This window comes from Oncorhynchus keta, chromosome 16, assembly GCF_023373465.1.
Source record: "Oncorhynchus keta strain PuntledgeMale-10-30-2019 chromosome 16, Oket_V2, whole genome shotgun sequence".
NCBI lineage: Eukaryota > Metazoa > Chordata > Actinopteri > Salmoniformes > Salmonidae > Oncorhynchus > Oncorhynchus keta.
The window spans coordinates 21,828,983-21,836,610 of record NC_068436.1 but is presented as its reverse complement, the minus strand read 5'-3'; positions in this window follow the sequence as shown (position 1 = coordinate 21,836,610).

Here is a 7,628-nt window from a genome sequence, read left to right as displayed (position 1 = left end):
TGTGTAGTCTGTGTTGTCTGTAGTCTGTGTGGTCTGTAGTCTGTGTAGTCTGTGTGGTCTGTAGTCTCTGTGTAGTCTGTGTGGTCTGTAGTCTCTGTAGTCTGTAGTCTGTGTGGTCTGTAGTCTGTGTAGTCTGTGTGGTCTGTAGTCTGTGTAGTCTGTGTGGTCTGTAGTCTGTGTGGTCTGTAGTCTGTGTAGTCTGTGTGGTCTCTGTAGTCTGTGTGGTCTGTAGTCTGTGTAGTCTGTGTGGTCTGTAGTCTGTGTGGTCTGTGTAGTCTGTGTGGTCTGTGGTCTGTGTGGTCTGTAGTCTCTGTAGTCTGTGTGGTCTGTGTGGTCTGTAGTCTGTGTGGTCTGTGTGGTCTTTGTAGTCTGTGTAGTCTGTGTGGTCTCTGTAGTCTGTGTGGTCTGTAGTCTTTGTAGTCTGTGTGGTCTGTAGTCTCTGTAGTCTGTGTAGTCTGTGTAGTCTCTGTAGTCTGTGTGGTCTGTAGTCTCTGTAGTCTGTGTGGTCTGTAGTCTGTAGTCTCTGTAGTCTGTGTGGTCTGTAGTCTGTGTAGTCTCTGTAGTCTGTGTGGTCTGTAGTCTGTAGTCTCTGTAGTCTGTGTGGTCTGTAGTCTCTGTAGTCTGTGTGGTCTGTAGTCTGTGTGGTCTGTAGTCTGTGTGGTCTGTAGTCTGTGTGGTCTGTAGTCTGTGTGGTCTGTGTAGTCTGTGTGGTCTGTGTAGTCTGTGTGGTCTGTGTGGTCTGTGTAGTCTGTGTGGTCTGTGTGGTCTGTAGTCTCTGTAGTCTGTGTGGTCTGTAGTCTGTGTGGTCTGTGTAGTCTGTGTGGTCTGTGTAGTCTGTGTGGTCTGTGTAGTCTGTGTAGTCTGTGTGGTCTGTGTGGTCTCTGTAGTCTGTGTGGTCTGTGTGGTCTCTGTAGTCTGTGTGGTCTGTGTGGTCTCTGTAGTCTGTGTGGTCTGTAGTCTGTGTGGTCTGTGTGGTCTGTAGTCTGTGTGGTCTGTGTGGTCTGTGTAGTCTGTGTGGTCTGTGTGGTCTCTGTAGTCTGTGTGGTCTGTAGTCTGTGTGGTCTCTGTAGTCTGTGTGGTCTGTGTGGTCTGTGTAGTCTGTGTGGTCTGTAGTCTGTGTGGTCTGTAGTCTGTGTAGTCTGTGTGGTCTGTAGTCTGTGTGGTCTGTGTAGTCTGTGTGGTCTCTGTAGTCTGTGTGGTCTCTGTAGTCTGTGTGGTCTCTGTAGTCTGTGTGGTCTGTGTAGTCTGTGTGGTCTGTGTGGTCTCTGTAGTCTGTGTGGTCTCTGTAGTCTCTGTAGTCTCTGTAGTCTGTGTAGTCTCTGTAGTCTGTGTAGTCTGTCTGTGTAGTCTGTGTAGTGTGTGGTCTCTGTAGTCTCTGTAGTCTGTAGTCTCTGTAGTCTGTGTGGTCTGTAGTCTGTGTGGTCTCTGTAGTGTGTGTAGTCTGTGTAGTCTGTGTGGTCTGTAGTCTGTGTAGTCTGTGTGGTCTGTAGTCTCTGTAGTCTGTGTAGTCTCTGTAGTCTGTGTGGTCTGTAGTCTCTGTAGTCTCTGTAGTCTGTGTGGTCTCTGTAGTCTCTGTAGTCTGTAGTCTCTGTAGTCTGTGTGGTCTGTAGTCTGTGTGGTCTCTGTAGTCTCTGTAGTCTCTGTAGTCTGTGTAGTCTCTGTAGTCTGTAGTCTCTGTAGTCTGTGTAGTCTGTGTAGTCTGTGTAGTCTGTGTGGTCTGTAGTCTGTGTGGTCTCTGTAGTCTCTGTAGTCTCTGTAGTCTGTGTGGTCTCTGTAGTCTGTGTAGTCTGTGTGGTCTGTAGTCTGTGTGGTCTGTAGTCTGTGTAGTCTCTGTAGTCTGTGTAGTCTGTAGTCTGTGTGGTCTGTAGTCTCTGTAGTCTGTGTGGTCTGTAGTCTCTGTAGTCTGTGTAGTCTGTGTGGTCTGTAGTCTGTGTGGTCTGTAGGCTCTGTAGTCTGTGTGGTCTGTGTGGTCTGTAGTCTGTGTGGTCTGTGTCGTCTGTAGTCTGTGTAGTCTGTGTGGTCTGTAGTCTGTGTGGTCTGTGTGGTCTGTAGTCTGTGTAGTCTGTGTGGTCTGTAGTCTGTGTAGTCTGTGTGGTCTGTAGTCTGTGTGGTCTGTGTGGTCTGTAGTCTCTGTAGTCTGTGTAGTCTGTGTGGTCTGTGTGGTCTCTGTAGTCTGTGTAGTCTGTGTGGTCTCTGTAGTCTGTGTAGTCTGTCTGGTCTCTGTAGTCTCTGTAGTCTGTGTAGTCTCTGTAGTCTGTGTAGTCTCTGTAGTCTGTGTAGTCTGTATAGTCTGTGTGGTCTGTAGTCTGTGTGGTCTGTGTAGTCTCTGTAGTCTGTGTAGTCTGTGTGGTCTGTGTAGTCTGTGTGGTCTGTGTAGTCTGTGTAGTCTGTATAGTCTGTGTGGTCTGTAGTCTGTGTAGTCTGTGTGGTCTGTGTAGTCTCTGTAGTCTGTGTAGTCTGTGTGGTCTGTAGTCTGTGTAGTCTGTATAGTCTGTGTGGTCTGTAGTCTGTGTAGTCTGTGTGGTCTGTGTAGTCTCTGTAGTCTGTGTAGTCTGTGTGGTCTGTAGTCTGTGTAGTCTGTATAGTCTGTGTGGTCTGTAGTCTGTATAGTCTGTGTGGTCTGTAGTCTGTGTAGTCTGTATAGTCTGTGTGGTCTGTAGTCTGTGTAGTCTGTATAGTCTGTGTGGTCTGTAGTCTGTGTGGTCTGTGTAGTCTCTGTAGTCTGTGTAGTCTGTGTGGTCTGTGTAGTCTGTGTGGTCTGTGTAGTCTGTGTAGTCTGTATAGTCTGTGTGGCCTGTAGTCTGTGTAGTCTGTGTGGTCTGTGTAGTCTCTGTAGTCTGTGTAGTCTGTGTGGTCTGTGTAGTCTCTGTAGTCTGTGTAGTCTGTAGTCTCTGTAGTCTGTGTAGTCTGTAGTCTCTGTAGTCTGTGTAGTCTTTAGTCTCTGTAGTCTGTGTAGTCTGTGTAGTCTGTAGTCTCTGTAGTCTCTGTAGTCTGTGTAGTCTGTAGTCTCTGTAGTCTGTATAGTCTGTAGTCTCTGTAGTCTGTGTAGTCTGTGTAGTCTGTAGTCTCTGTAGTCTGTGTAGTCTGTAGTCTCTGTAGTCTGTGGTCTGTAGTCTGTGTAGTCTGTAGTCTCTGTAGTCTGTGTAGTCTGTAGTCTCTGTAGTCTGTGTGGTCTGTAGTCTGTGTGGTCTCTGTAGTCTGTGTGGTCTGTAGTCTGTGTGGTCTGTAGTCTGTGTAGTCTGTATAGTCTGTAGTCTGTGTGGTCACATTCCATCACCAGCTGAATTAACAGCCTTCATTTGTATTGAAAACTACCTCAATGACATGAATAAAGTCTATGTTTCTGAAACAGAGATTTATAGAAATTGCCGAGACCCAAGTTGTTAATAACAGAACCTTTGTTCTCTCTGAGGAGGAATCATCTCCTTCTGCCATCGATGTCCCATTATTACATAGATTATAGTCATTTAGATTTGTAGAAAACTGTGTGTGTGTGTTTTTCTGCGTGCCCCTGTGTGTGTGTGTGTTTCTATCTGCTCCTGTGTGTGTCAGATAGCTGCTGTGATGTGGTTGCTGTCCGTCAGCACCTAGTATGAGACATTCCAGGGTAATGGATGTCTCTATCTATGTTAATAATGTCCCCATCAGGAGAGACTCCTAACCTGGGTTACAAAGCCAGGCTTTGTCCAAAATGGCACGTTATTCCTTTACATGTTGCACTACACCGTGACCCAGAGCTCTGATCAAAAGATGTGCACTGTCTAGGTAATAGGGTAACATTTTGGGTTGGTGACCAAGAATTATACACTGACTGTGACATCATAGACTACTGTGACATCATAGACTACTGTGACATCATAGACTACTGTGACATCATAGACTACTGTGACATAATAGACTACTGTGACATCATAGACTACTGTGACATCATAGACCAGCACAGAGGAAGTACGGAGAAGCTCGTTTTGTAATAGTGTTAAATAAAAACAGTGACAGTGTTGAATATAAACACTCGCGTGTGTGTATGTGTGTGTGTGTGTGTGTGTGTGTGTGTGTGTGTGTGTGTGTGTGTGTGTGTGTGTGTGTGTGTGTGTGTGTGTGTGTGTGTGTGTGTGTGTGTGTGTGTGTGTGTGTGTGTGTGTGTGTTTGTGTGCGAGAGAGAGAGAGAGAGTGTGACCTGACACCAGATAGAGGTCCCCATCCATCTATCCAGTACTCCATAGTATCAATCACCACACCAAGCAGATACATATTGATTACCAGTACACTGGTGATAAATCACTGAACACACATACTCTCACTTAGGCACACACACAGAGAGCATGCACACACACTAACTATTTGTCATGTCTACTCATAGACTTGAGAGGCAATAGTAAGACACATGTGTGAGAGGAGGGGAGATGAAGTCAGTCTGATCTGGAACATGATAGGACAGAGAGATGCTGTGATAGGACAGAGAGGTGCTGTGATAAGGACAGAGAGATGCTGTGATAGGACAGAGAGATGCTGTGATAGGACAGAGAGATGCTGTGATAGGACAGAGAGGTGCTGTGATAAGGACAGAGAGATGCTGTGATAGGACAGAGAGATGCTGTGATAGGACAGAGAGATGCTGTGGTAGGACAGAGAGATGCTGTGATAGGACAGAGAGATGCTGTGATAGGACAGAGAGAAGCTGTGATAGGACAGAGAGATGCTGTGATAGGACAGAGAGATGCTGTGATAGGACAGAGAAAAGCTGTGATAGGACAGAGAGATGCTGTGATAGGACAGAGAGATGCTGTGATAGGACAGAGAGATCAACATGATAGAACAGAGAGATGCTATGATAGAACAGAGAGATGCTGTGATAGGACAGAGAGATCAACATGATAGAACAGAGAGATGCTATGATAGAACAGAGAGATGCTATGATAGGACAGAGAGAAGCTGTGATAGGACACAGAGATGCTGTGATAGGACAGAGAGAAGTTGTGATAGGACAGAGAGAAGCTGTGATAGGACAGAGAGATGCTGTGATAGGACAGAGAGATGCTGTGATAGGACAGAGAGATCAACATGATAGAACAGAGAGATGCTATGATAGAACAGAGAGATGCTGTGATAGGACAGAGAGATCAACATGATAGAACAGAGAGATGCTATGATAGAACAGAGAGATGCTATGATAGGACAGAGAGAAGCTGTGATAGGACACAGAGATGCTGTGATAGGACAGAGAGAAGCTGTGATAGGACAGAGAGAAGCTGTGATAGGACAGAGAGATGCTGTGATAGGACAGAGAGAAGCTGTGATAGGACAGAGAGATGCTGTGATAGGACAGAGAGAAGCTGTGATAGGACACAGAGATGCTGTGATAGAACAGAGAGATGCTGTGATAGGACAGAGAGATCAACATGATAGAACAGAGAGATGCTATGATAGAACAGAGAGATGCTGTGATAGGACAGAGAGAAGCTGTGATAGGACACAGAGATGCTGTGATAGGACAGAGAGATGCTGTGATAGGACAGAGAGATGCTGTGATAGGACAGAGAGGTGCTGTGATAGGACAGAGAGATGCTGTGATAGGACAGAGAGATGCTGTGATAGGACAGAGAGATGCTGTGATAGGACAGAGAGTTGCTGTGATAGGACAGAGAGATGCTGTGATAGGACAGAGAGATGCTGTGATAGGACAGAGAGATGCTGTGATAGGGACAGAGAGATGCTGTGATAGGACAGAGAGATGCTGTGATAGGGACAGAGAGATGCTGTGATGGGTTGTAGTTACTGAGACAATGCAAGGAACCTCATTGTTTTTTTCTCCTCTTCCTCCTCTTCCTCCTCCTCCTCCTCCTTCCTCCTCTTCCTCCTCTTCTTCCTCCTCCTCCTCCTCCTCCTCTTCCTCCTCTCTTCCTCCTCTTCCTCCTCCTCTTCCTCCTCCTCCTCCTCCTCTTCCTCCTGGTATTTGTGTTTGTATTTATTATGGTTCCTGTCGAGGCAGCAGCTACTCTTCCTGGGGTCCGGGCAAAATGAAAGCATTTACACATTTAAAAAACTTTACAGTACATTCATACCAGATTCCACCAAATATTAAGACCAGACCGTTTCATCAGACCTAATGGGGCTTGACATGAGGGGTGGACTGGGACAACTGGAGGGAGGGGGGAAGGGTTAGGAGAAGAGAGGGAGAGAGAGGGGGAGGGGGAAGGGTAAGGAGAAGGAGAAGAGAGGATAAGAGAGAAGAGGGGGGAGAGAAAGGGGAGGTGGAGGAGAGAGAGAGAGGGGGAAAGGGTTAGGAGAAGAGAGGGAGAGAGAGAGGGAGGGAGGGGGAAGGGTAAGGAGAAGAGAGGGAGGGAGGGGGAAGGGTAAGGAGAAGAGAGGGAGAGAGAGGGGGAAAGGGTTAGGAGAAGAGAGGGAGAGAGAGGGGAGGGAGGGAGGGGGAAGGGTAAGGAGAAGAGAGGGAGAGAGAGGGGGAAAGGGTTAGGAGAAGAGAGTGAGAGAGGGGGAGGGGGAAGGGTAAGGAGAAGAGAGAAGAGGGGAGAGAGAGAGGGAGGTGGAGGAGGAGAGAGGGAGAGAGAAGGGGGGAGAGGGAACGGTTTAGGAGAAGAGAGGGAGAGAGAGGGGGAGAGGGAGGGAGAGAGAGAGGGTGGGAGAGGGAGGGAGGGAGGGGGAAAGGGTAAGGAGAAGAGAGGGAGAGAGGGGGAGAGGGAGGGAGAGAGGGCCGGAGAGGGAGGGGAAAGGGTTAGGAGAAGAGAGGGAGAGGTGGGGGGGGAGAGGGGAGAAGAGGGGGGTGGAGGAGAAGAGAGGAGAGAGGGGGGAGGGAGATAGGGAGAAGTTGGGGGTGTTGGAGAGGGGGAAGACATTATGGAGGTTGAGGAGGAGAGAGGGGAGGAGAGGTGGAAGAGAGAAGGGGTAGAGGTGGAGGGGCGAGGGGCGAGGGAGACAGGGAGAAGTTGTAGGTGGAGAGGTGGGTAAAGGAGGGAGAAAAATGATGACAGCATTAAAGGTTTTTGACCTTTTGGGAAATTGAGAAGCTTTGTCCAGAACTTTTTGGTGAGAAAAAAACAACAACTATTTTCGAGACCAGAGACAGAAATGGTTTCGACAGAGTAACAGAGTAACAGAGTGACAGAGTAACAGAGTAACAGAGTAATATTGGGGATCAGGGTAACAGAGTAACATAGTAATATTGGGGATCAGGGTAACAGAGTGACAGAGTAACAGAGTAACATAGTAACAGAGTAATATTGGGGATCAGGGTAACAGAGTAACAGAGTAACAGAGTGATTAAATAATATTGGGGATCAGGGTAACAGAGTAATATTGGGGATCAGGGTAACAGAGTAATATTGGGGATCAGGGTAACAGAGTAACAGAGTAACAGAGTGATTAAATAATATTGGGGATCAGGGTAACAGAGTAATATTGGGGATCAGGGTAACAGAGTAACAGAGTAACAGAGTGATTAAATAATATTGGGGATCAGGGTAACAGAGTAATATTGGGGTTCAGGGTAACAGAGTAATATTGGGGTTCAGGGTAACAGAGTAATATTGGGGATCAGGGTAACAGAGTAATATTGGGGTTCAGGGTAACAGAGTAATATTGGGGATCAGGGTAACAGAGTAATATTGGGGATC